This window comes from Excalfactoria chinensis, chromosome 18, assembly GCF_039878825.1.
Source record: "Excalfactoria chinensis isolate bCotChi1 chromosome 18, bCotChi1.hap2, whole genome shotgun sequence".
Taxonomy (NCBI): Eukaryota; Metazoa; Chordata; class Aves; order Galliformes; family Phasianidae; genus Excalfactoria; species Excalfactoria chinensis.
This window is the reverse complement of record NC_092842.1, coordinates 674,533-701,637: the sequence shown is the minus strand read 5'-3', so window position 1 is coordinate 701,637 and position 27,105 is coordinate 674,533. Positions and strand designations below refer to the sequence as shown.

At 48.6% G+C, this 27,105-nt stretch overlaps 1 protein-coding gene across 11 annotated transcripts in view; it reads left to right on the top strand.

Annotated features, from left to right (window-relative positions):
- ZNF618 (zinc finger protein 618) overlaps positions 1-27,105 on the top strand; it is a 91,346-nt gene that overhangs the window by 10,448 nt on the left and 53,793 nt on the right. The window lies entirely within an intron of this gene.

The window sequence follows — 27,105 nt, the reverse complement described above, 5'->3', positions numbered from 1 at the left end:
GAAAATGAAGAAACAAAAGTATTTTTAAGAGCAGGAGGTGGAAATTCGGAGCAGCGGGGGGGGAGGTTGGCCATTTGAGCAGACTACCAAGGGAAAGTGTGGACTCTGCAGATCTCGATGCCTTCACTTATTCTCTGCATCCATGGAATACGTGCTTCAGTGTTTTCTGGCAGAGCTGAGCGGTTAGAAGGGAGAATTGCTGTTATGTGATAAAGAATGGCTATTCTGTGGTTTAAACAAAAGGTCTCGCTCTCTGTCCCTCTCTTTTGGTATCCTGTTTCCCAGTGTCCAGCAGCAGATGGCTGGGGAAGGATTATAACGAACAGAGAAAATATTGAGTGAGCCTTTAATATACTTGCTCCTGTCGGATAATGGTGTGGGGACTTCCTGAGCCAGAGCCTGTCTGAACCTCTGTCATTAGCAAGAGAAACTCAATTACTGCTCCCTGCTCGCATCCACCGTGGTGCTTGGAAGAGCTGCTGTGCTCCAAACCATGCCGTGCTCCTGAATCTGCTGAACCAAAGATGGATGTTCATCCTCACGCAGCATAGAGCCATAGACTATAGTGGCTTTGGTTGGAGGGGACCTTGAAGGTCACCCAGTACCAACCAACCCAGTCAACCCGTGGGCAGGGTTGTCCCCACCAGCTCAGTTTGCCCAGGGCCCATCCAGGTTGGCCTCGAGTGCCCCCAGCAGTTCTGGGGCCTCATTGCCCTCTGCAGAAAGGATTTCCCCCTCACATCTAGCCTAAATCTCCCCTCTGTTAGTTTAAAGCCGTTCCCCCTTGTCCTGTCACTGGCAGTTATAGACATACAACTAACGAAACTGATAGGTAACCTGCTGTAACACTGCACAAAAGGCTGTGATTCTGTTTGTTTACGTTTTCAGGCAGGAAATGATAATGAGTGAGTTAGGGAGAACATGGACATAGTCATTAATAATCTGCTTCATATCCCTGATGCGGGAATGATGGGCGTAGCACAGAGGGAAGTGCCCAGGCAGCGCTCTGTCAAGTATGGATTTTTCCTCGTGGTCTGGAGGAGGCTTTGCTCCCTCGTGCAGATGAGAGGGAGATGTATTGGAGGAGGAAAAGGAAGGTATTTGCAAACTGTTGTAGAGATCAGAGAGGAAATTTCCCCCAGCTAACACTGAAATCGGGCAAAAAGCAACGAGTGAGCTGAGGTGGCTAAACGGAGATGTAAACAGTATTAGAAGCAGTAAGCAGTAGGCTTTTAAAGAGTATAAACAGTCTGCAAAGGAGGAGGATTGGAAGATCTATTAAAATAAGCAGAAGGCAGTTAAAAGGATAATTAGGAAGGCAAAAAGAAATAGAGAAGATCTAATTGCTGAGAATATTTTGACTTCAAAGGGTTCTGTTGATGTATTCGGAGCAGACAGAAACTAGCAGAGGGAACTTGTCCACTAAAGATGGGGATAGCAGCTGGGGGCAGGAGACCCGTAAATGAGCAGCTTAGTGCCTCTGGGAGCTGATGGGCTGACAGTGCAGGATCTGGCCAGTGATGTGTGCTGGGAGCTCCATCATCAGTGGAGAGAAGCACAGCACCTGGGCACGTGCATCCTGGGGGCTGTTTCTGAGCTAGGGAGGTGTGTGCTGGTGACCAAGGAGCTCCGGCTGTCATTGCACAGCAACAGGGCCTGCTTGCTGCCTGTCCTAGGTGTGGGTGACCTTGTGCATGGGCTGGTCTGAAAGGCTGAAGCTGTTTGTAAGACTTTCCAGCTGTCAGATGTAGATCTGTGTATGTGTGCATATGTGTATGTTTTGTGTGTGTATATATACATATATACATATAATATTTTTTACTGGAGCACAAAGGTCGTTTGGAAGTGAGCATCTGGAGAAAAAAAGGGCCATTTTGTGTACGTGTGTTTGCTGTGTGCTCCACCTCCCAAACTCTGCCTGTGTGAGCTGAAGTGACATATAAATAACAAAGGTAATGCTGCAAATGAAATGCATTCTGCATAGAGCCTTGCAGGTAAGAATCTGGAGACGAATTAAGCAGTACCTCCATAAGGTCACTGCGTTGGCTTTTCACGGTCTGTGGAGGAGTCCTGGAGCTTTGATCAAAGTTGCTTTTCTCAGAGAGCAGCCCTTGTAGCAGAGCCAAAGTGCCACGCGCTCCTCACTGTACGTAATTAAAAGCCATCATCTATCCCGATGCAGCGCTGCTGCTTAGCATTTCGCTTAGGAAGATGGGGTTGGCTTGAGTTGCAACAGATTTAGGAGGAAATGAGCAATACATCAAGTGGCTGCAGTGCACGGCTCTTGGGCTGTGTTCCTGGGGTGCTGTGGTTGCACGGGTGATGCCTCAGCAATGGGCTGAGTTTCCGTGTCAGCGCGTGCCGGGTGGCTGCTGGCACATCTTGACTGCAGGGTGCAATTTGTCTCCTTGGGATCGCAACCAGACCCATTGTTGCTGCATTACAGCTCGTCCCCTGGAACATTACAGCACTGACACGGAGCCTCGCAGCCTGGTTTGGCTGGGGGCTGCCATCTCCATCTGCTTGGATGAGGCATCCAGCTGTGCATGGCGCTGCTGCTGCTGCTGCACAAGCTGTGCTGGTGCTCCTGGCCTGCAGAAGCTGGTCACCATCCCCTTGCACAACCCCTCCTTGCTTTGCAGGTGGTGGGACGGCAAAGACCTTCCTCTAAGCTCAAGACTGCTACTGTAACCAGTAGATGATGCTACTGTAACCAGTAGATGATGCTACTGTAACCAGTAGATGATGCTACTGTAACCAATAGATAAATAGTTGACCCATTTTGTGGTGGCAGTTTCTTTAGTGGGATGGTGCTCTTTTAGCTGTTACAGTATTTAATGTAGTATGGAAATGTTCTAAGTGCCAAATGCTTAAGTTTTCAAACAGGATTTGAGAGGTTTCACATCCAGTGTTATTAGCCCAGACAAGAAGTTATTGTCTAGTGAGTGTAAGAGTTCTCCATGCAGAGAAAGGGCTTAGTGCTGATACGTGGCAAGTTCCAGCAGGTCTGAAGTGGTTGTTTTTCTTGTGCCCACACTGTTTTAATCTTAAATCCCTTTATTTTCACCTGCATTAAGTGCTAATGAGACCAGGGTGTCGTTTGGACAGAATGGGAAATAAGGCGAGACAAGGGCATGCTGCATCTGTCATCTTGCTCTGTTTCCTTTCTTGCCTCAAATCTGATATCTTTCAACTTTGTTTCATTCAACCAAATTATGATCAGAGGAAAATGGTAATGTAATTCAAGGGGAGAAAAGCTGAAGTAAAAATCCCAAACAAACAACAATATATGAGATAGTTGTGCAAAAGTGACATAGATCGTGAGGAAAAGCTTTTGTAAATCAGCAGATGTCATTGGCAGCACAGGAGGTTGTGTGCTGTGCTGGAGGGGGAGAGGAGGGTCTGGAGTCCTGAAGCCATCAGGCAAGGAAGAGATGAAGGAGAGAGACACGGACTGCAGTGTTGGAAGGATGGTTTGCTGAGCTGTGGGTGCCGTGCTGAGGCTGTGCTGGAGCTGGCACCGCTGCTGTTTTCAAATCACAGCTTGCTTTGGAGTGGAAAGTGAACATATTGCCTATGAGTGTGGCTGCTGCAGAGGACCTGTGCTTGTTCCAGCTTCTCAGAGTGTGTTTATGAGGTGCAAACTCAATATCGGTAACTTGCTTGGATGGAGGATAAGAAGACCTTGGGGCTAGCCTGCAGATCTTATGGAAGCGCTGGACCTCCAATCCCTGTCTCTTCCATACCTTGTTAGACCAGGGCTGCCTTGTAGGAGAACTGGGAATACATGCAGCGCACGTAATGAAAACTTGATGTTTTGGGAGACCTGGCCTTGAGTTCTTCGCCTGCCCCGCATTGGTGGTGGGGTGAACCAGCCAGCGTGCTGCCCCAGGGCTCTGCTGGCTGCTTTCCCTTGGGCTCAGAAGGAGCCAGCAGGAGGCAATGGGCTGTGCCTAAAGCAGAGGCTGTGCCTAGAGCAGAGGCTGTGCCTGGAGCAAGATGTGGCTCGGGTGTGGAGGATCAGCAGTTGAGCAGTGGGGAGGAGGAAGCAGCAGGGCTGGTTGTGTGGCTTGGCTTCCATGTGCAGCAGTGCAGAACTTTGTTTCTTTATTATCTGCTCCCCTAATTCATTGCATGGAAGTGGAAAGAAATCCTAGAGAAAGTTTCAGATGCTGTGACCTGTCTTTTCTCCTTCTCACGGAAGATAATTGAGAGAGGAAGCTTGAAAATAAGATTATATTTGTTGTCTAGACTGAGTGAAAGCACCTTTCCTTGTTTCTTGAGTCTCCTGGCAGTGCATCCTTGGTGTTAGGTCTGCTGTGGATGGATGGCAAAGGATTTCATCCTGCAGACTAGGATGCTTCTGCTGACAGCAAGAGCAGCAGAGGACTTTGAGGCTGTGTTTGGCAGGGTGAGACGAGGTCATGAGGTTTTATTCCTGTTCATAGACAGATGGCAGAAGGAGCCCAAGGCCAGCTGCATGGCTCAGTGCTGCAGGGAAGCCAAGGATGGGATGGGTGTGTAATGGTACTAAAGCGTGACAAATAGAACGTTTTGGGGTTCGGCCTTGTCAATGGAAGTCACTGATTTGACTGACTTTCAAAAAGAATGCAAGAATAAAATCTCTTCTCTCTGCCCACACACATGCTGCTGAGGAACATCCCTCCAATCAGCCCTAATGGAAACGAGAGGGCTAAGAAGGAGGTGGCTGAGTGAAAATCTCTTAACTATGGTGCCTTTGGGACCATGGCGTAGGTGTGAGTGTCTGCATCTCTTTGGGATGCAGGAGGCCACACACTGGGCCTCCTTGCTGTGGGACATTGTTGAGCTCAGTTCCTGGCAGAGGGCAGGGAATGGTGTAACCTTCGGCCTGTAGGGTCGGTGTCACCATGGCTGGGATTGAGGTGCCGCATACAGAGTCCGTGTGAGCTGTTCTGACTCTTCTCCTCTGTGCTGTTCTTGATAGATTTCCCAGCAGTCGGTTCCTTCAGGGACATTTCAGTTCAGGTCTTGCTAGTTTTGATCCTTCCTTCTTACTGGATTTGGAGTGAAATGTTATTTCTAAAAATAAGATATTTTGTTCCTTCTGTTTCTGCAGATTAATCTGTTTCATTTTTCTTCAGCTGTTCTTCCATGGAAGGATTGTTGGGAGCCTATAAAGGCCAGATAATGTGATTTTCAGTTAAAACTCTCTCGAGTGAGCTTTGGCTAATTGACTTGTTTGCATCAGCTGCTACAACAGCCCGCACAGGACTAACGACACGCGAGCTCTCGGTGTTGCCGGCTGTGCCGAGCATTGCGCTGCCGCAGCCATCAGTGCCGTGCCGGCGTGTTAGCGATTGCTGACCTCCGGCAAAGAGCCCGTGTGAGCCTCCTGCCATGCTGCTGGCTGCCTGCTTGTGTCTTTTGGCACCCAGCAGCAGGATCGTGGCTTTGGAGTGCTCTCCAGCCTCGCTTCATCCCTGGCTGCCGTTGCTCGTGCGGTGTAGCGGCGTGGTGTCGAGCCCGATCCAGCCCATTGACTCGCTGGCTTTGTGGCTGCCTGCTGCATTCGCATTCAGAAGCATCCAGGATTTCCTTTAAAAATAGCTGAGAGATGGAAATGTGTTTTCTGTGAGGAACATTTTCCAAGCGCAAGCTGAAGGCGGAGCAACATGTTACAGTCTGTGTAAGTTTGCCGACAGCATTACTGCAGAACTCAAGGAGGTGTGAAGTCCCTTAGCCCTCATTTGTTGGCTGTTAATGGCACCTCTGGTCATCCGTGGAGGGGAGGAGTGGGTGGCAGCAATAGGGGCAGGGAGCCCAGCCAAGAGCACGCTGTTGCAAATGATGGAGGTGTTGCTCCTGCATCTTCTGTCCACACTCTTCTGCTGGTCCTGTGTGCTGTGGTTTGCTGGAGCTGTCTGTGAGTTGAGCTATTGTTGTAACCCAGGAAAAGTGCATAAGAAGCCAACAGGGGGTAGAAGAGGCAGGACTTTCTGCCAGGTTGGTGAGAAAGCTGGATGGGAGCAGTGAGTGGAGAGGAGGAGGAAGGCTCCCCATGCTGTACTGTTGGACCCAGTTCACTCATGGGCTTGTGTTCCTCATGGTACAAGGAGCTGAGGTTTGTGGCAGGAAAACTAGAGATAGGGCTGAAGTTGCACCGTGCAACCAGTGGGAAGGGGGGCTTTTCCTTTGAGAGCTTTCTGCAGCGAGGTCAGGAGCGTGGCTCACAGCGTGCTCGAGTGTCCTGTAGTGCAGCTTGTCACATTGCTGTGGTCGGGCAGGGATGTCAGAGCAGCATCACTCAACAAACTCTTGCATCTTAACTCCTGCTTCTCACCAGTTCTGTTGTCCCTGGCCTTGTTGGCTGTCCAGGGGTGTTGCTGCTGGTGCCTGCTGTGGTTCGAGAGCTGCCTGCCTGCCCCCAGCCCGGCCACTGCTGATGCAGAGCTGAGGACTTGGCTCCCTTCCCACCATGTGCTTTCAGTCATGGCACGTTTTCAGAATCTGGAGCTGTGATCCCTCTGTGGTTACAGCAGCAGGTGGCTGACGCCTTTTTTGGCCGCGTTGGGTAGCGGCGGTGCTGCCTTGCGCAAGGTCAGCTGCTCAGCCTGCTAGCTGAGGTCAGGTGTTGTGGAGCTGAGCACCACAAGGTCCCGTGTTTTATCGTGTGGTGACAAATGGCTGAAGAACAAACCATTCCCAGGGGGTGGCTGAGCAGTGCTGGCACAGAACTGCATAGCTGAGCCCTGGAGCAGAGCCACATCCCCGGGGTCACAGTACCACCCTGCCACGCACAGTCTCCATTCCAGACTTGAGCCGGACCCTGTGCAAGTTCCTATTGCACCGCAGTCTTGTGACAGCGTCATCAGGTGACAGGAGTGACACAGCATCACCTGCCAGCTGTAGGCTGTCACCTGTTGGTTTGGGTCCCTTCCCAGTCCTGGGCTGTGTTCACTCCTGTGTTCATTCCTCTCTTGAGGGACTGGAAAACGAGGTGTGTGCTGGGCAGCTCAGCTCGACTGCTGATTTTATAGTATTTTTCTATTTTCTCTGTAATTTGCTGTGAGATCCCAAGCTGTTGCTCACTGTGGTGCACAGAAGGCTGCTAACAAGCAATGTGATGAAAGGAGCCTTCTGCTCCCAGCTTCAGAAGAGGCTGTTGTGCTGCAGCCTCCTGTGCATCCACTTGGCACCATTCCTTGGGGAAAAAGGTAAAATCCTGGAATCAGGGAAATCCAACAGTTTTTCAGATTCAGTCAGATCCTGAGATGCTCTTCTCTATGTAGGACCTCTCCTTTGGAGGACTGTCAGTGCACCCCATTTCATCAGGGACCAGACTTGTTCCTGAGCAAACTCTGCTCTGGTTGCTGGTGCCAAGCAGGGATGGATGCGAGGGAACCTGCTGGGGGGATTTATGGTGCCACATCACCCTGGCCCACTTTGTCAGAGCCTGCCTTGCTGTTCCCTGCAGTCCCTGCTGGGTCATGAGGGTGAGGACTGCTGGTCCCCCACGGAGCACGTAGGTCCCAAGTATGTTACCTGCAGAGTTGCAGTCAGGCATTCCATTGCAAGAAGAATTTCATCACGTCTTTGGGAAGGCCTCTCAGCAAAGAGAAATTCCCCACACCTCACCCATCCACGGCCTTGGGCACCTCCAGGGATGGGCTCCCACAGTGCTGGGGCTGTGCTGCCCTCGCCTTCTCCTGTCCCCATGAGCAGGAGGATGCTTAATTAGAGCTGCCCCACGGATGAGGAGGCAGCTCAGGTAGGGCTGGAGCGCGGCAGGGCTGCAGGGAGGGCCCAGCATGAGCAGTGGATGCAGGAGCAGCGCGCAGCAGCAGCAGCCTGCAGGAAGCCATTGCAATTTGGATTTTTCTGGGCTGCGCTGTGAGTGGTTTAAAATAGTCCTTGAAGTTTTATTTAACTTGAAAGCATTTAGGAAGTGATTTTGAATCCATTTGGTTGATTCACTGCTATTCCTGCAGTAGGATGCAGAGCAGTGATTCTGTAATTAATTTAATTACATGCTTATTCAATCTTTCCTAAACTAGTAAAATTTCAGAAGGCTTTTGAATTCAATGAAATGCGATTTCCAGGGACAGGAGGAAGGGAAATTTCGAGCTGTCTGATTTCTTTTCCCTCCCGTGGATCTGGGCTCCCCCAGCCCTGCATGGGGCTCCCATTGCACATGGGGCTGTTGAGGGAAGGAGCTGTGATTAGGGAGCTGGTATGGTGGCATGCATTCAGGTAAAGCCTCCTTCTGTTCCCCTGTCCCCCAGCTCTACCTTATTTTCCTGTACCCAAAGGTTCATTTCTCTCGCTTCTTTCTCTACCTTCGGAGTTGGCCAAATCAGGATGTTTTATAACAGGGCTGATGAGTTCCGACCCGCTCCCCGCTGTCCCACGGCAGCACATTGTGCACATCTCTGCCCAGCCCTCCCCTCCCCATTTTCAGTTGTGAATTTCAAAATATCATTTCCAAATCTGCCCCTTTTGTCCGTACATCTGTGCTTTTTTCTGTACTTTCTTATAAAAGCCCTGCAGACGGCCTTGAATGAGTAACCAGATATCTCCTGGGCTCTGGAATTCAGCAGTCCCTGCCCTTTGTTCGGCTGGGTCAGTGCACGAATTCACAAGTTACTGAATTAAAAGGCAGAAAAATACAGATGTCTGATTGTGATTTGATTTCTGCCATTTTTTTTTGCCAGCAGAAGAAATACAAAGAGGGACTGATATTTTTAGCAGTTTAAAATGCAGTAATTTATTTTAAACCCTGGCTGTTACAAGGGCCAATTTTTAAAGCAGCGTCAGAGGTTGAATTGTTTTTCTAAAAGGAATGTAGTGAAATCCAGCTTTCTGTGTTCATTAATTAGACAAGTGAAGTTACTTGCAGTGCAAAATTGAGTGGGCTGGAAAAGGGTTTGGTGGGCAGAGCTCATAGCGGGAACGTGGAGTCACAGAATGGGTTGGAGTGCCAGGAGGGAGCGGTGGTAACTGGTGTGGATGGTCAGTGTTGGACCAGCAGGCAGGTTGGCCATGGCTGTAGCTTTGTTCCTGAGTTGAAAGTCAGGATCCCAAGGATGGGAACCTTTGGGTACCAACAGTGGGTGTCTCTGACAAAGAGCTGAGAGAGACTGACGGAGCTTTGAGGTGTTGTGGGTATCTCTTGGTTCATGAGCTGGGTTTGTAGTGCTGTAAAAGACTTTAATTTTTAGTTAATTAATTAATTATTAACCAGGTGCATTTAATGCTGGGCAACGTGTGGGTAGAGGAAACAAAAAGCCTTTGTTGTGTCCAACAGAATGTGTTGTAGCACGTGTAAATTGGCAACTGCCTCCATTGGGGTGACTTGGGCACTTGGCTCCTGTGGTGCCACCTTTGCTTCTGAGACATTTTGCATCTGAAATGATGAATGTAACTGAAGACCTTAAGTGACCTTCATTTCCCAACCTGGGTGCCTCATGCCCAACGTGACAGCGTCAGAGTTAAAATCCATATAAAAGTTGTGAATCATTAGACTGACCTTTTGGTGAACTGGAAAGAAATGTCAAATTTTGGTTCCCCTCCCCCTAATCAGCACCCTGTAATGAATGAATGATTCCTGATTTCAGGATTGTAGCTCAAAAGGGCACTCGGATGGCTGGAATCCCATAAGGAAGGCTGACCTTTTGGTTGCCGCTGATGAAAATTCAGGATTCTCCCCAAACTGAGCACAGAGCAGCTCCCCGTTTCTTTCCATACTGAATTTGAGGGTGCTGTGTGATCCCACAGGGAGCCTTCATGGAGGGGCATTGGAGGTGCAGCCAAGGTGAGGTGCCAACATTTCTGCTCTTGTATCTTTCTACCACATGAAGGATGGGTGACCTGTCGCCTGCTGCCTCACCGCAGGTTGCTCTGATCATGGGATGGATTAGGTCAGAAGGGACATTAAGAACCACTGAGCTTCAGTCTCTGCCCTGGGCTGGGTGCCCCCCAGCAGCTCAGTCTGCCCGGGGCCCCAACCACAGCCTTGGGCTCCTCCAGGGATGGAGCACTGGTGACTTCTCTGGGCAGCAGTGCTGGGTGCTGCTGGGGACTCTGGCAGGAAATGGGAGCTGAGGTGCACAGGGAGCAACAAATCCCTTCCCCAGAAGTTGTTACTAATGACAGTAGATCTGTTTACCCTCAGAAACCCCTGGGGAGAGTTTTGGGTTTGGAAACTAGGCTTAGCTGATGCTAAGATTGCACTCTTGCAGAAATGTGTGCCGGCAAGTGTGCATGGAGTGGTTGTTGCAGGAGGGATTTTTGTGCTTTTGCGCCATTTGTGGTGTGGTATCGGGACTGCAGGAGCTTTCCTGGGCGCTGGGTGGTGGGCAGCTGGCACCCGTCCCTGGCATCACCGCTTTTTGTGTTCTCTGTATAGCACTGCTGTCTTTAGGTACAGAAACAACTTTTGTAGTAGCAAATGGCAGAGTTGGTTTTATGGAGAGAGAAACTTGTCTGTATTGCAGCCGTCGGGTACCACCAGGCCTGGAAGGGATCGTGCTTTGGAGGGCTCCGTGCTTACTGGGGAAAAGGCTGTTCTGCAGTGAGCAGCGCGTCGCTTATGTCTCTGGCAGTGACAAGGGTTATGGAGGCTGGGTGAAGCAACACAGAAGTCCCACAAAATGGGCATTTTTTTGGTGAAAATAGGCTCTCCTCACTGTGTCTTTTCATTTTCTGGTTCCTCTCCAGCATGGTGAAATTCTGGAGGCAGCGATGTGAAAGGGAGGTTAAACTGGAGCCCAGATTTCATTTGGATTTTGTAACATCGTGAAAATATTCCTGGTAGATTTTTGCAAATTGTGAGGCTTTAGAAATAATAGATCCCAAATGTTGAATCATTTTGGCACTGCTGCAGCACTGCCCAGTGCCGGATAACGGCGTGAGACCCAACTCCTGTCGGCCTCTTCAGCTGTTTCCTTGGAAATCTGAGACTCGAGCAAGCAGTTCAGCGCTGTGTTTTGCTCAGTAAATTGCTGACGTTGGGCTTTACAACACAGTAATTAAAAAAGCAGAGCAGGAGGTTCAGTGTCATCAGATTTGTACAAAAGCAACAGCGAAACAACGAATCCTTGTGCTTTCCTTCTGAGAGTACCTTTGGTTGCAGGTGAGGTGTGTGCTGGGAGCGCTGGCTCCCACCAGGGGCTGCCAGCCAGTTCTTTGTAGTCTCTGCAATCTGGATCTTCTGTTCAGGGATGTTTCTCAGCCCACCTCCCACGTGCTGGCAGGGCAGTGTTTGGTAACAGTCAGGCGTGCCATGCAGTTTCTGTTTCACTTTTAGAAATTGGTGCCCTTCTTATGCAGCAAAGGGAAAACAAGCAAAAAAAAATGTAAACTGAAAAGATCCCCCCTCTATCATGCAGATCTGACAGTGCAGGGTGTGGGCTGGGGGAAAAATAAACCGATGGCACTGATGTGGCTGCAGCCTGTCTGTGATGCCGAGTGTGAATTTCAGCAGCTGTCTTATCCCGTCCCGTCCCACCCTATCCCGTCCCATCCCATCCTATCCCGTCCCGCCTCATCCCATCCCAGCTCATTCCACTCCATCCCACACCACCTCATCCCATCTCAACACACATCATCCTTTCTCATCCCATCCCATTGGCTGTAGGTGCAGTGGTAGTAGTGCTGGTGCTCCTTGTGCAGACAGCTCCTGGAGCTGGAGGGCTCAGAGCTGTGGGTGCCAGGTAGTGGGATGGTCTGTGATCCTCAGCAGTGTCTGCCACTTACTTCAAAGATGAGGAAGGTATTGGGTCACAATTCCATGCTTTTCATCCAGATTCTGTGTTTTCTTGTGTATTGCTGGAGGAAATAGTCGCTGTGCTGCCTTTGCAAAGCCATAGATTAGAGCCTTAAAACCAGAAGCAGTTGATCTGGCACTTTACATGCCAAGTAGAGTGTGCTGGCCGACACGGTTTGGTTCCTGGTCAGTGTGTTTGGCTGCCAGGCCACTTCTGCAAGTGCCATTGCTTGTTGTTCCTGGAAGGGTGCCGTCACAGCTGGCTATAAAAGCCCTACAGCTGCCTAGTGTAGCTGAATTGAGGCAATCCCCAATTAACCTGGCTAATTACCATAGTGGATAGGGAAACATCACTTCTGCCTCAAGCGGTTACTGTACTGGGGTGGCTGGGAGCCCGGGCTCTGGCCCTTGTTGTAGAGCAGGAGGGAGCTGGGTGGATGGACCCTCATGTAACAAAGGGATGCCAGGACAGGCCTCGGGGTCTGGGACGTTGGTGTATTTTTGCCAGATTTGGTAGAATTAGGAAGCTGTGGCAGCTCTTTGGTGCTTCTGCTTGTTGCCTTTGTGTTTCTGGTCTGTGCCTGACCTCGTAATCAAGGATTTTGGTGCATCCTTTTAAAGGTGGTTGTTTCCAGATTGGAGCTGAGGTACCCAGGCAATAAGCGTTGTATGGAAACCCTCTCGGCACCTGGAGTGTGTTGCACTTGGTCTGTGGACAAACTCATTCCTTTTGCTGTCAGTCTGCCATCTCTCAGTGGCATTGAATTTGCTTCCAAACAAACAATACAAGAAAAAAAAACACAAGTTGCTTCTGTGTTGTTTTTCTGAGCGCTGACAATAGCCTTTGGAAAAGTCCGGTTTCCTTTCCGAGGAGGTCGCCATGACTACTCTCCGTGCAGCGTGTAACAGCCGTGCTGGCTAATGCAGCAGAAACAGATTTGGCTTTTCCTTTTGGATGTAATGAATAGCAAACTGCTGCGTATTCATTAAGAAAAGCAACTTGCAGAGGTTAAGTGTTTCATTTCTGGAGCTGCCATCTAGGGCAGTAATAAAAAATAAATTGGGCGACCAAGGAGGAAAAAGGGGTTTATTAGACAGAAAGTGGGAAGAAAATAATTGCTGCCTTGTTCCTTCTTTCTTTCCCTGGGTTCTACAAGTGTAAGTTTGGATCCTTGAGGCCGCGCCATGCAGGCCTTGGTTAGCTGCGATCACGTTTTGTGGAGAATTAGCTTTGTTTTGCGGCAGGAACCCGTCGGAGCAATTCAGCAGAAATGAACAGGCTCTTGGACTGCAGGCAGACAGACCAGGAAAGGTGGAGGGGTGTGAGATGTTCCAGCTCTCAGAGCATCGTCTGGAGCTCCTCTGCATCCTTCAGTCACAGCTCCCTGCGCAGCCCAGGGCAGCGGCTCCAGAGTCAGACCCTCGGTTTTTGTTTGGCCTTAAGCTTATTGTGGAAAAGGTACATAAATCTGGTTCTAAGACTCTGGAAATGGTGTGAACCTCTCCTGAGATGTCCTCGCTCAGTGAGGAGGGATGACGTGTTTCTTGCACTTGAAGGATGTGAGGAGTCAGGTGCTGGATTTCCCTCTTTCTCTTTCGGTTTCCAATTAGTGCCTTTAAAAGGGCGGAAGAAACGGGAATAGCACAAAGCAGTGATGTCACAAGCCGTATCAGTACGTCCTCCAGCCCTGTGCTCCTCCCCCTGCCCCATGCAGGCTATGAGGTCCCTCTGGTTTCCTGCACGAGCAGTTTCCAGCCGCTGTTCCAGGACGCTGCCCATCTGCTGCTGGTTGTACAGCTCCGCGTTTGGCTGCATGGAAATGCATCTTGTTTAAATGAGTCCAGCACGCCCATTGATCCAGATGGCATTATATTAGAGACCTGTCCTCTTTAATTATGTGCAACTAATTTTTAATTTTATGTTCTCTGCAAACATGACTGGGAATGATTTTCTGGCTGCTTGTAAATTGCTGATAGATACCAAACCCTTTCAGGGTCTGCTTTCTTGTAAAAGAAATAAGGATTCCCTATTACAGTTCATTTTCAATATTTATAAAATAGCCCATTTTTAATCCACTTAGTGCGTGTTTGCTTTGATTTCTGTTCTAGGGCTGATTGTTTGGAATCAACATCTTGTGCAATAGTGAACCCTGCAGAAGGCCGTCTCTTGCTATATTAGTTATCTTTGTCATCCAAAGCTGTAAGTCTTACCGGGATGTCACACCAAGTCTGTTCGACAAGGTGGTTTTCTTTCTTCTCTCCCATAAGAAGACACATGGGATGAATTTCTCGTTAAGGTGTTTTCAGCCAGGTTGGCACAGGGCTGCAGGAAGGTAATTCTGAATCCTTTACTGACGCTGCTCTGTCTGATGTGTCCCTTGCATGTGCTGCAGGCAGGAGATTTGAAGGAGGAACTGCCGTGGTGCATCCAGGCCTCTCTTTGCTCTGGCAGCATCACACATTAACTACCAGCTCCTCGTAGCTGTTTTTCCCCTTCTTTTTTTCTTACAAAGGAGTGAGCTGTGTGAGCCTTGTAGAGCCAGACTGAGCTGTGAGCTGATCAGAAGCTTCATCTGTGTTGAAAGTCCATGTTACCACTTCATGGGATCAGACCTGTTACCCTGTGGTGTAGCAGGACATCCTCCTCGTAGGACGCAGGACGTGCCTCCTCCCTGTAGCAACTGAGGAGCGTGGTGCTGGGGTTTGGTGGCCTCTTTTTGATGCTCCTTTCTTAACAGACACATTTTGGGTGTTTTTCCAGATATGTGGCACGTCCTGAAGACATCACTGGGCAATCGCTGAAACACCTTGACAGTCACTCAGTGGTAGAAGAGTTGGGCAGTGTGGCTGTGCTGGGTGTTTGCAGCATGCTATGGGAGAGCTTGTGTGTTGGACCCTGCCCTGATGGGGAAACCCCATCGATCTGGTGCCAGGAGTCGGCCAAGGGGACTGATTGCTGGATTGAAGTAGGGCCGTAAAGCAACAGCGAGCTTGGCTGCAGGGTGCTGTGCCTAAGAACAAGCCAGTTTGTGTGGAGGTCTGTGAACAAGCGCTTCTTTTTCAGGCATAGGGCTGAGATGTGTTAATGCCTTTATTTGGAGGTCAGATGAAGCTTGATGGTGAATCAGTCCCTTTAAAACGACACACAGAGCTGTGGATACGGAGCCTATTGCTGGAAGCTGGTGATAAGTTAAGAGCGTCAGAATTTTAAAACATCTTTATTTGGAAGCTGAAAGCCTTCGTGGTTAATATAGATTGGGTATAAAGGTTCTCATTAAAGGGAGAAACCCCTGTAGTTTAGGGTAAAAGCCATCCACCAGCAGATCAAATTAAGCAGAAGCATCCTCGTGCACAGGCTGGTCTGTAATTGCTCACTCCACAATTTCTCCTCCTCTTTCCCTTTCAGCTGATTGTGGCACTGCCAGTCAGGGCATCACTTCTGTTGCTGTGATTCATCCCAACAGTCGGTTTGGGGACAGTCGGGAGGTGGATTCTGGTGATGCTTTCAAGATAATTGACTCACGGGCTGGAGAGACTGAACAAAAGGATGGGAGTTTGGGTCTGCAGGAGCGAAAGGAATGCTTGACTTAAGAAGGACTGCAGGAACCCAGAATAAGCTAACATAAAATCCTAACAGGGCACAAACTTGTGATTCTCAAGGAAGATAATGGATGAGAGTAGGTCTGTATCAAGCAGAGGGCTGTCTGTGCTGGAATTACTGTTGTGCTCTTTGGGATGCTGCTGAGGAGATGGGACAGCTGAAGAGTAGGTGGGAGAAAGTCTGGAGGAAAGGCTTTGGAATTGGTCTTAGAGCAGTTTTTGATGAGTTGGAAGGTGCTCAGTGGCTGGTGGCCATGGTGTGCACCTCCTGCCCACGGTGGAGAGCTGAGCAGATGCAGGCAGTGTTGCTCATCCCAGAGTTGTGAGCAATGCTTTGCCATATTCAATTTTTACTTTACTAAAATGAACATCACAGACTTCTTAATAGTCATAGGAGCATAAAAATCTCAGTGTATCACAATTCATCATCCTGTAAAAATTGAATTTTTGTTGAATTATGACTTACTGCTATAGTGCTGTGGAAAAGCTCTTATTATTCATAACTATAAATACAATGATGTTGAGATTTAACTGGTGCCTGAAGGCTTTATGATGTACCTTCGTATTGACAAAGCAAACAGTCTGATGGATTGGTGTAGGTTTATGGGACCGGAGGCAACTGATTGCTTCCATGCTGCTGGAGGGAGGCGTCCTCTTCAGTCCTGAGTGTGGCTGCCTGGTTTTGTGTCATTTTGGTCCTTTAGGGCTGGGATAGGAAACAATCCCAATGTAAAGTAATGCATAAAATCCATGTTGGGTTGCTGCGTGTCCCCTTGGGTACCCACGTGGTTTGGCTGTCCCCAGCTTTGAGGCTGGCCCCAGCTTGGGTTTGTGATAGCAGAGCTTGTGTAGACTGAAGGAGCTGGAGCATGAGAAGGACTGACAGACACCGCCTGAATCACTGGCATCTTTATCTTAAACAGCCAGAGCAGCAGCTGGATCTGAATTAAAGCAGCTTTCCCTGGCAAGGATCTCTCATGCTCTTTGCCGTTGGGTGGACATCAACCAGTAGTTCCATGTTCATTCTCATCCCTGTTGGGCATTCAAACAGACATTGACCAATACGTGTGAGCTGATGGGGACAGACCTGACTGGGTAAAAGTTTGCTCGGGTTCACATTTTGCTTTGCAAGCGTCTGTTTTGGACTCGAAACGGGGAAAAGTCCCATAATTTGGTGCTGAGCCGAGGCTGGGTTTGAGCCCTTCAAATGGATTTTGCTGGAACAAAAACGAGAAGTGAGTGAATCGCTTACAAGAAATAATGAACATATGGAAGGAATTTTAAACATTGTGATTGGGGAAATCTGGTCTCCCGGGACGAGGCGGAGCCGTTCGGGGCGGATTTCGGGCAGATTTTTTTTGCCAGAGTTATAATTAGAAATTTGCACATAGTGCAAGAAGTGCCGCTGTTGGATGCGGGCTGCCGTGGGTCTTACATTGTTTGGAGCCCTGTTTGCTTTATGATCCCTTTTCTTAATATAGCGATTGGGCCTTGCAGACGTTTGGCAGCACAGCGTTCAACTTTTGCCTTAGTTTGGACATTCGGTGTTTTTGTTACAAAATAATGTTGTTTTTAAAAAAAAAAAAAAAAAAATCCAAAAATTAATGATCTCTGGAGAGCCCAAATTCTGTATTTGAAAAATTGCAAAGCCTTCATTTTGGGCGTCCTTCCACTGCAAACAAGGCAACCAATGGAGTGACTTCATAGTGATGGTGCTCTGTACTGCGCTTCAGAACTTATTTCCACGTTGGCGTGGAATGCTGGAAAAGACCCACCATGCCCATTAACCACGTCCCTCCCACTAACCACATCCCTCCCACTAACCACATCCCTCCCACTGACCACGTCCCTCCCACTAACCACGTCCCTCAGTGCCACATCAGCCATGTTCCTGAGCACCTGGGAGCAGGATGTGGCCCGGCAGTGCAGGTGTGGCTGGCAGTGCAGGAGGAATGATGGTTGGTTACATCAATACCAAACGAAGGGATGACTTCAGCTTGCATCTTTTAGTGCTGGTAGAAGACAGTTTGCTGAGCCTGGCCAAGTTGAGGGACCGCAGCTCCATGTGTTCGGGGTCTGCCATATCCCTGCCAGAACAGGGGCAGAGGGCTGCAGGGCTTTGCTAATGTTGAGTTTGAATGAGGAAGGGATGGGGGAAATGCTGCCTGCTTTGGCAGGCTGGCCCTCAGCATTGGGAGGTGGCTCTGCATCACACGGTTTAATGGCTGCATGCTTTGTGCTGGTTAAATAGTGCTCAGTGATGAAACAGGAGAAAACCACGCTGGGATAATCTAGGAAAAGCAGGGATTATAAGACTGGCTCTGAGGCGCTGACTGCTGGGAATGAAACCTATTTGGTGGGCTTGTTGCTGCACCTTTGCTTCAAAAAAAACCTGAAATTCGGTGCCAATCCAAGAAGAAACTTAAGATAATAATTTTAAAACTCTCATGCTTTCAGCTCCACAGTCCTTTTATAGAATCAGTGGCTGTGGGGAATTCTTGTGTAGGCCAAGGAATGACCTGTTAAGGTTAGAGTTGATCATCCTCTGGTTGGAATGGGCAGTGATGTGACCCATGGTGCGGGCATTCGTGTGCTGCTGGTGAGGGCTGTGCGGAGATGCTGAAGCAGAGGGTGGATGTGACCCTGACAGACGTGATCTTAGATCCTGATCTTAGAGCTCTTTTCCAACCGTAAGGATTCCGTGGCTCTGTAGTTCTGTGGTGGATGTCGCTGGTGCAGGCCCAGTGTGTTGTGCTGAATGATCACAGCAATGCTTCCTTCATCGCTGGGGAGCGTAGGCTGTGACTGACAGCCATTTTGCTCGTCATTAATAGCTCCACTTAATGGCAAAACAAGACTTTTCCTGTGGTGTATCTGTGAAACAATGCAAAACAAAACAGCCTCTCTTCCTTCAGTATCTCTGCAGCACCACCCCCTCCAAGTAAACAAAAAAATCCCTATTCCTCCTCTGTTGAACAAGGACTTGTTCAGCGTTTTGTTGTTTGTTTGTTTTTTCCTGCACTGTTTTCTTTGTAATTACTATTATTTTTAGATTTTGGCCCTTGCTTCCTGCAGTGGCCGCGTTGCTGTGGAGCTGGCAGCGGTTCTGGCGGTGCAGATTGCCTCATTCTTAGGAGCCCCCATTTTCAGCTGCTTATAACTCTGCCAAACTTTAAGTGTTGGGGCTGAGCTGTTCCAAGCCAGGTGTCTGCCTGAGGGGGGAACACGTTCGGAGAAGTCGCAGATGAGCCGCTTCTGCCCACAGTGATTAATGAGCTTTGGGGGAAAATGGGTTTGCCCACAGTGAACTGAAACAAATCACTGAGGAGCATGGGAGAGAAGGAGAAATAAGGATCAAAGAAGCAAGGCGTTTCTTTATTGTCCTAAAAGCTCTAATTTTAAACTCAAAAAGTCAAGCTGGACTAATACTGCAGAACCAATGGCCTGGTGATCCTGCAGTGCTCCCTGCCATCTCCATCTCCAGCCAACTCAGAGACCTGAGTGCTGATGTGTTGGTGCTGCAGTGTGAGCTGCAGGCTGGCAGCCCATAGCACAGGGCGCATTCAGCCAGCAGTTTGGTGTCTTCTGACACTGGATTTTGCAGCTGTGTCATGGTGGGGTTTGTGAGCTGTCAATGCAGCCCTTCGTTCCCTCTCTCTCGTGCTTTGTCTCTTTCTGCTCATTTCTAAATTCTTTCACAGTTTTCAGCCTGATGTCTGAATTCTGGTGCTTCATTAATCCGTTCGATTTTGTTGAGTTCAAGTTGTTTGAAATCCACTTACATCTGGATAGGAAGCACTTACTCTATTAATCAAATGATCCAAGGTGGCTTCTCCCATGAAGTCCTTGATTTGTGCATCTTGGCAATGGCAGACTTGGTAACAGTGCACTCTCCTGCTGCTCCTGAGGAGGCACTGAAGGACGGCGGTTCTGTGATGGGTGCAGAAGGCATTTAGGACCACGAAAATCCAGGTTCTGCCTAATCCTGAGAGGTCTTTGCAGTGCAGAGCGATGCGATGCACTTAGATGCTCCAGGGGCATGGGGGGACCATTGAAATGTATGGCTGGGTCTCCAGGCCTCCAAAAGCATCGCGCTGCATTCTGCGTGTCGGCAGGCTTCACGCTGTGCTTTTTTTGGTCTGGCATAAAATTAGTTAAATGAGGCGGTGTAAACACGGAAAGCTTTGCAGATTTACTTAAGGGTTTCTAAATAAATACAAAAGACTGCCTGCCTGTGAGCGTGTGGGGGAGAGGAGGGGCTGGCTTGTAGGGCAGGCTTCATTCTATGTTTGCATGTTGACACTGCTGCCTTTTAAACAGCAGCTATCAGAACAAGGGCTGAGTGCCTGCTCTGTGCTCCCCTCGCCCTGTTTGGGCTCTTCAGACTGTTGCTTTTCTGCTGTATGATTTGGTAGCAAGAGGCATCTCAGCTGGAACTGCTCCTTGCACATGGTGCGTGTACCAGATAGCAGCCCCTGTCCTGAGCCTAAGTGTGTCATGCCAATAATAGCATTAAGTTTTCAAACTGGAGGGATGCTTTTTTTTCTTGTGGTGGTGGTTGATGATTAATTGGGTCAAGTTCTCCAAAATTAGACTGCTGGAGGAGTGGGCTGACTTTGCATTTGTCACAGAACCTTGCAGCAGGTTGAGCCCAGCTCCCCTACCAGGTGCTCTATCCCGTGCCCCAAACCCACTGCTCCCCAGAACCCAGAAGAGGTTCATTTTTAATATTGCATCCATTAATATCCCAATTTCCTTCCCCCCCCCACCATACCCCCCCTCTCAAATCTTGCATTAAACCCCTGTAGATTCTGCTTTAAGTAGGCAATTAAGCTAACAACATAATTATATCCCTTAATGCTCATTTTAACCGGTTTAGAGAAGAAACAAAAGGGGGAAGCAGCATCAAATATATGGAAATGAGAGCTGCGTTGGAAGGATATTTTTGGTACTGGTGAGGATTTGTGTGCGGGGCTGACTCTGCCCACGAGTGGCTGCAGGGAGGGCAGGAGGTGACGGTGAGGAGCCTTTCAGGCAGTGCAGGGCTGCACTTTGAGTGTCCTTTTTCTGAACCCACGTCCAGCTGCAGATTTAGGGGCATCCCACGAGGCTTCGGAGTGTGTCCACTTGGTGTTGGAGTGTAGTGGCTGCATGGCTGCGGGACGAGAGCTTGCTGGTTTTTTATTACCTAGGCAATTAGTCACAGGAGACCAATACAGTGAGTCCGCAAGCTGCCGCCTTGCCATATGTGTGAGTAGAAAACAGAGCACTGCAAAATAACATTGATGGAGAATTATTGTAGTGAATCCGTGCCAATTTAGTGGAGCTGCTTTGCTCACTGTGCAGAGGCAGAACTGGAGGGGATCGGCTGCGTGGTGCCCTCGTGGCAGCAGGCAGAATAACTTTGGCTCTGTGGTTTTCTGCAGAGTACGCAGCACCCACAACATCTTGTACGTGATGCACAAAGCTGTGTGAGGACCCTCCAAACCAGAAAGCTGCTTTGGCATCTCAGGTTTTGTTGAGGAACCAGAGGCTTGTTTGGGTCCTGCCTTTCTGAGGTGGGCTGGTGGCTCTGGAGCAGCGCAGTGTGGACACACAGAACTGCAGATGCTGCTCTCCTTTACAGAAATAAGGCTTCATTTCTCTCTCCCTTACCCGCTCTAATTCTGGTGAGGAAGTGGAGATGTCATTCAGGTGTTTGCAGGTCCTGGGACTGGTGAGGGTCCTCTGTCAGTGTGTGAGGGCAGTGATCTCGCTCTAGTGAGGAAGGTAACCCTCACTAGACTCTCTGGGTCGCACAAAACTTGGGGCTTGCAAGTGTTCCCTTTAGACTCTGAACGTACCTTAGAGTTCTTACTTGAAGAAATGAACAGGGTGGGTGTTTTCTGTGTACATTCCTCCGTGTCAGATGGTGTCACTTCCTCTTTTCCAAGGTGAATGTCATACAACATTGTGTCGGTAGTGCAGCAGGAGCAACACAAATCCATGCCATGGTCGGTTTTGCTATCGCTGCGCTTTTGGCTCAATATCCTTACCCTGCAGCTCTCTGCACTCCTTTATTTCAGCTCCATCAACTACAGAGAATAGGAGGTCGTGCAGTCTGGGTCCGGGCACTGTTTGTCTCGTGCACTTTGCCTTGAGAGAAAATGTCTGTAGCCCAACGGGTGGCTTAAAAACGTCACTTTGGGACACAGAGGGAGGGCGCCCGCTCCTTGCAGCCTCAGCTGCAGAATTCCCCCTGTAATTACTGCTCTGTTTTAAGTTTGGAAGCAGTCACCCAGCTCTGGGTGCCGCCCCCTTCTTACTTTTAGATCAACGTGGTTTGTTGCTGCTTTATTTATTTTTTTTCCTTTCCAAAGTAAAATTACCACCATTTCGTGCTATTATAAAAGGCAGTCACACCAAATTGGGCGAGGAGACGATGGTCTGTAGTTAACCATCCAGTGGTGAAGATTTGTTCAGTTTCAGCTTCTTAGTCCGTTTCTAAATGCTGTGAGGGGTTTTTCTTGTAGGAGTAGTTTTGTGTCTTTTATGGTGTTAGGAGCAGGACCTGGAAACGTGCTTAGCAGTGCTTCTCTAGTAAAGCGGGTGGGACTCCGTGTAGAAATAAGTCCTGTTTTGACTTTCCCTTCACGTGAGCTCGTCTCGTGCTGGATAGGTTGGTTTTATCAACTTGGAAAAGTGCCTGTAAGGGGATTTTGTAAGAATTGATTTCCTGCGAGTTTCCTGTGAAATTGGAAACCCGCAGAAATGGGTGGATTTCTGAAATTCTATTGTGCGGGTTTTCTGCCCCCTTTTTTTTTCCCCAAGTGAAAAAATAACAATTCCCCCCCCCCCCCCCCCCCAGCTTTCATTCCACACACGTTTCTTCCTTAGAAATACTTCCAGCTGTTTCTTTTTTGGGGAGACTCGCGCCATCTGTAAACAAGCGCCCGATGCAGATAATTCTGTTATTGCTCGCGGTCACTCTTATTTTCCAGCTTTGAGTGATGCGGGTTCAGCAGCAATCAGTGATGCTTTTTCTCCTCTTCGCCCTCAATTTGATTATTTTTCTCATAAAGAGCGGAGTGAGGAGAGCGCCGAGCAACGCGAGACGGGGAAAATGTTTTGATTACTTTTCGGTTGCTTATAATCACGGGGTAACTCTTCTAATCCAGGCCAATTTACCGCACTGCTTTAATTCATGATTTTAATTTCACGACTTTCCTGAAAAAAGTAAAGAAGAAGAATAATGCAAAAAGAATAAAACCACCCAAACCGCAGAAGGCAAAACCAGCTCGCGGGCTGTGGCGGGTCGGAGCTTTTTAATGCTTGTTGGAACGGTTGCAGTTTTTGGTTAAAATTTGTTCCCTTCCTCCCGTCCTCCCCTGCCAGAATTTTGCTGCTTGAATTTCCCTGCGCTGCCACGAGGGAAGAATTGAAATTCAAAGCACAGATTCTGCCAGTTCTGCCAGCGAGTTCATAAAATTACTCACATGAATATTCCCTCGGCTCAAAGGCAACTGCTTGCAGTCCTTAAACCTGTCTGGGACTACCTGAAGTATTGGGAGCCCAAGCGAATGGTAGGTGATGTGGAAGTCCCGGGTGCTTCAAAGGCTTCCTTTCTGGTTCAGTTTCGAGAGCAGAATGCTGTGGATCCACTCGGCTCCTGGCCGAGCTGTTGGCGCTGTCTGGTTCTCCTTTTTCCCCTTGATGCCCACAGGCTGCCATGAAATCTGGAGGGTGGTTCTCAATCAGGCAGTGATAGGACAAGGACGAATGGTTTTAAACTGAGACAGGGGAGGTTTAGGTTGGATCTTAGGAGGAAGTTTTTCACCCAGAAGGTGGTGATGCACTGAACAGGTTGCCCAAGGAGGCTGTGGATGCCCCATCCCTGCAGGCATTTAAGGCCAGGCTGGATGTGGCTCTGGGCAGCCTGGGCTGCTGGTTGGTGACCCTGCACACAGCAGGGGGTTGGAACTGGATGAGCACTGTGGGCCTTTGCAACCCAGGCCATTCCATGATTCTATGGTTTTGTGAGCACCAGGTTCCAGCAGATGTGACCCGTACGTGTAGATGTGACCCATACATATAGATGTGACCCACACATGTAGATGCGGTGCCCTTTGCTTTTAATTAGATTTGGGGGGGGGTCACTGGGATGGGGAGGGCTGAGAAGAACAAGGTGGGTGATGTTGGGTCTGTGTTGCCACTCAAAGTTCAGGACTTCATCTGTGCCTTAGCATCCCCGTAGCATCATCAGGAACCACAGGCACAGGTGTATTGGTTGGTCGCTGTGCGGATGCTTTGGTGCAGTGTGGATTATTCCTTCTCCCTTTCTTTCCATTTTTTTTAGCAGCAGACTGCCAGCATCTTAACCTTTGTTTATTGGAAAAAAAAAGAAAAAACCCAACCACTTCCTGCACGTTCTGTTGCTCTGAAGTTAATAATAACAGGCAGCACAGGTAGGCAGGCCGGCAGTTATTTTTATGGCACATTCCTTTGCAAGACCTGTTTTCAGTTGGTTATCCTGGTGCCAAATTTTAATTATTGGAGTGCAGTTTTCCATGCTGAGTGTGCTCCTGGCTCCTCCTGCCCTGTACGTGAGCTCTGTGTTCCGCCACGAAGGGCTGAGCTCTCTTTTGCAACGCTCTCAAGTTGCTTTTGTCTTTTTTCTCCCCCTTTTTCCCCCCCTCCAGGTAAAACAAACAATTCCACCCTTTTACAAACAATCTGTGGGTTCAAACTCTCCTTACCTCCGCTTTGGGAGAGGCTGCGGAAGGACCTCATAAGTTTCAGTAAAAACACAGGGTCGGTACCGTGGGTGGGAGACGTTAATTCATAGCCATTAATTCATTAATTAGCAGAGGTGGCATCCAGCTCAGTGCAGGGCTCAGTGTCACAACCCCCTGCTTACATCAGCTGAAGTTTTGGGTCTGGGCTGAGTAGCCATAACGGAGTAGCCATAACGGAGTAGCCATAACTGAGCCTCGTGCTTCAGTCTTCTGAAATCTCATTTGGCATCTTCGTGCTTTTTAGTTGTGTTGGTGCTTCTCAGTAACTGTTAATTTGAGTCTCAGTTTTCCCCGCAGAGCGCAGCCCTTTCTCTAAGCACACATTTCTGGGGTCAGCTGTGCATCTGCTCGGACTCCTAATTTGTGACACTTTTCTCCTGTTAGGAGATGCTGACTGATACGTTTCTCATTTATCTCATGATTCTCTTTCCGCTCATGTTGGGGAACATATGGTCAGAAAGCACACCCTGGTATTGCACATTTTAATTTAATAGCTATTTATCTGTGTTAGTTTTGTGTAACTACCCTCAATGTACCAGGCATGAAAGCAGCTTTAGGGAGTCCTATTTTGAACTGTAAATTATTTGATGCTCTGTTACTGCTACGAATGGGAGCGTTGCCTCCACTGCAGCTCTCCATGCACCCCATCCTCACAGACCAGCAGGCCGGGATGAGCCCTGCTGCTCTGCTCCCACAGTTAACATTGAGGAAACCATTCACATAACGAACTGGGTGAGCTGCTGTGGGGAGGTTTTGCTCTTCTTGAAGACGTTGCTCTGTTGAACGCTGCTTGGAGCCATTTCAGTGTGTTCAGGTTGGAGGTGCTTGAATGGTGGTGTGCAGCGATTGGACACACTGACTTTCTTTGGATATTTCAGGCCTTTAGATGGGACTTTGGAGAAGTTAAATGCAACATTTTGCTTGTTTCATGTGGACAAAACTGGACGTTGGGCTCACAACAAGCTGTGGGTTGGGCTTGTTACTTACATTCATTAACTATATTATATATTTCATATGAGGCCCAAAACAGTTCCTCTTTGCTCAGTGTGTTGTGGGCAAGTCAACAGGTACATCAGTGAATTCTGTGTTGAGAGCTCTCTCGTTCTGTGGTTTCTCTTCTCTTTTGAAGCAGAGAAGTCCCTCGTGTTGGTGGGGGTTACACCATCAAACCTCTCTTTCTATGCTCCTCTTGTACCTCTACCCTTCGCACTCATACATGTGGCATCATGAGAGAAGGGAGTCCCAAGAATTGCTGAGGAAAAGAGGTCAGAAAGCAAAAAAAGCCTGTTGTTAGAAACACTATTTCCCAATAGAACTTCCCAAAATAGCTCTTCCTAAGCCAGAACCTTGCCCCGTGGGTTGGCAGAGCTGGATGTGGGTCCCCATGGGGTGGGTGGGGGTCCCGGTGGGCCCATGGTGTGTGGCCGTGCAGGTGATGTGACGGTTGGGTTTGCAGATACCTGAAGGGCCGGGCCCTGCGATGTCCCAACCCTGGTGGGATTCTGGATAAAGCCAACAGCTCAGCACCCACAGGGCTTCTCCCTGCCCAAGTACAAAGTCTCCTTTTCATCTTTCCTTTTTTTTCCCCTTTTTTATCTTCTCAGTTTTTTGTACACCCAGATCGAATCTCCCCGCAGCGCCCCAGGGCTGCAGCAATCTACCAGTTGCAGGAACCCAGAAAGCTTTCTTTTTTTTCCTTTTTTTTTATTTCCCCCATTGTGTAAGCATGACAAATCATTAATTTTTGATTGATTGCTTTGAATTATGGGCGCTCTGACATCCTTTCTGTAGCCGAACAGCTGTATAACAAATGAACATATCAGTGCTCACAAAAGATCGGAGATCTAACAGAAGCAATTACATTGTCAGCTCCTCCCTTCTGGCTCTTCCCAGGCAATAGAGGGAGGAAATTTTGTAGCAGAAATTCCTCAAGTGGCCGACAATAATAATGGTTAAAAAAAAAAACAACCAACTTGATGTAATTCCGGTTGGTTTTTATCTCTTCATTTCCAGTTGGGTTTCGGAGGCGTTCAGAAGCCGGGCTGCATTTCTGCTCCTGGTGGTGCTGGGAATCCCTTCGGAGAAAATTTCACAGGAAGAATTAAAAAAAAGAGAAAAAAAAAAAGAAATTGTGATTTTCAGCTGCTGCTCCTTTAAGATCCCGGATTGCGGCACTGCACCAAATGTGACCTCCAGAACTTTTAAATTAAGAATTTATGCTGGCTTGAAATTTATGAAATATTTCAGCATGAAAGAAAGCCTTTTTCCCTCAGGAAAATTGAGCAATAAATCACGGCGCTCTCGATTTACTGCCCTACAGCCAGCCAAAGAGAGGAGGCTTTTTTTCCTTCCCCCCTTCGTTCTGAAAAAAAAAATGTAATCATATCAGACAGCTTAGCTGCTATCCTCCCACTCTCTAGAATTTTTAATTTCGGCTGTTTCTGCTTGGATTTATTTCCAATATTCCTGCTCGGCTTTTCAATTTCCTCAGTTATTAAATTTTAATTCAGTGCATTAGCATTTAAATTAAAAAAGGGTTTATTTTATCGAAATCGTTGGCTGGCCCCCATCCTGCTGCACACGAATTGCCTGTTTCTGCCATTTGCACAAAATGTGAAATGCAGCTAATATCTTTTAACTTCTATTTGCACAAATTCAGAAATAAAATTTCTGGGTTTGGAATAATATTGTCTTTCCAAGGAAGGCTCTAATCGGAGAGACGGGGAATGAAGGCGGGGAGGAGGCGGCTCTGTGCTCGTCCCCTTCCCGTGTGCGGGGATGGGGTTGGGGCGCCCATGGGGAGCAGTGTGGGCTGGGCCAGGTGTGTGCGGGGCAGGGACTGCCAGGGCATCCGAGAAGAGAGAAGGCATGGAGCTGTGGTTTGGGATGAGGAAGGGTGGGATTGAGGAGGTTGGGGTGATGCATGTTGGGATGACACCTGGTGTCCCCACTGCCTGATCCAGTTGGGCGCAGCCATTGCATGTT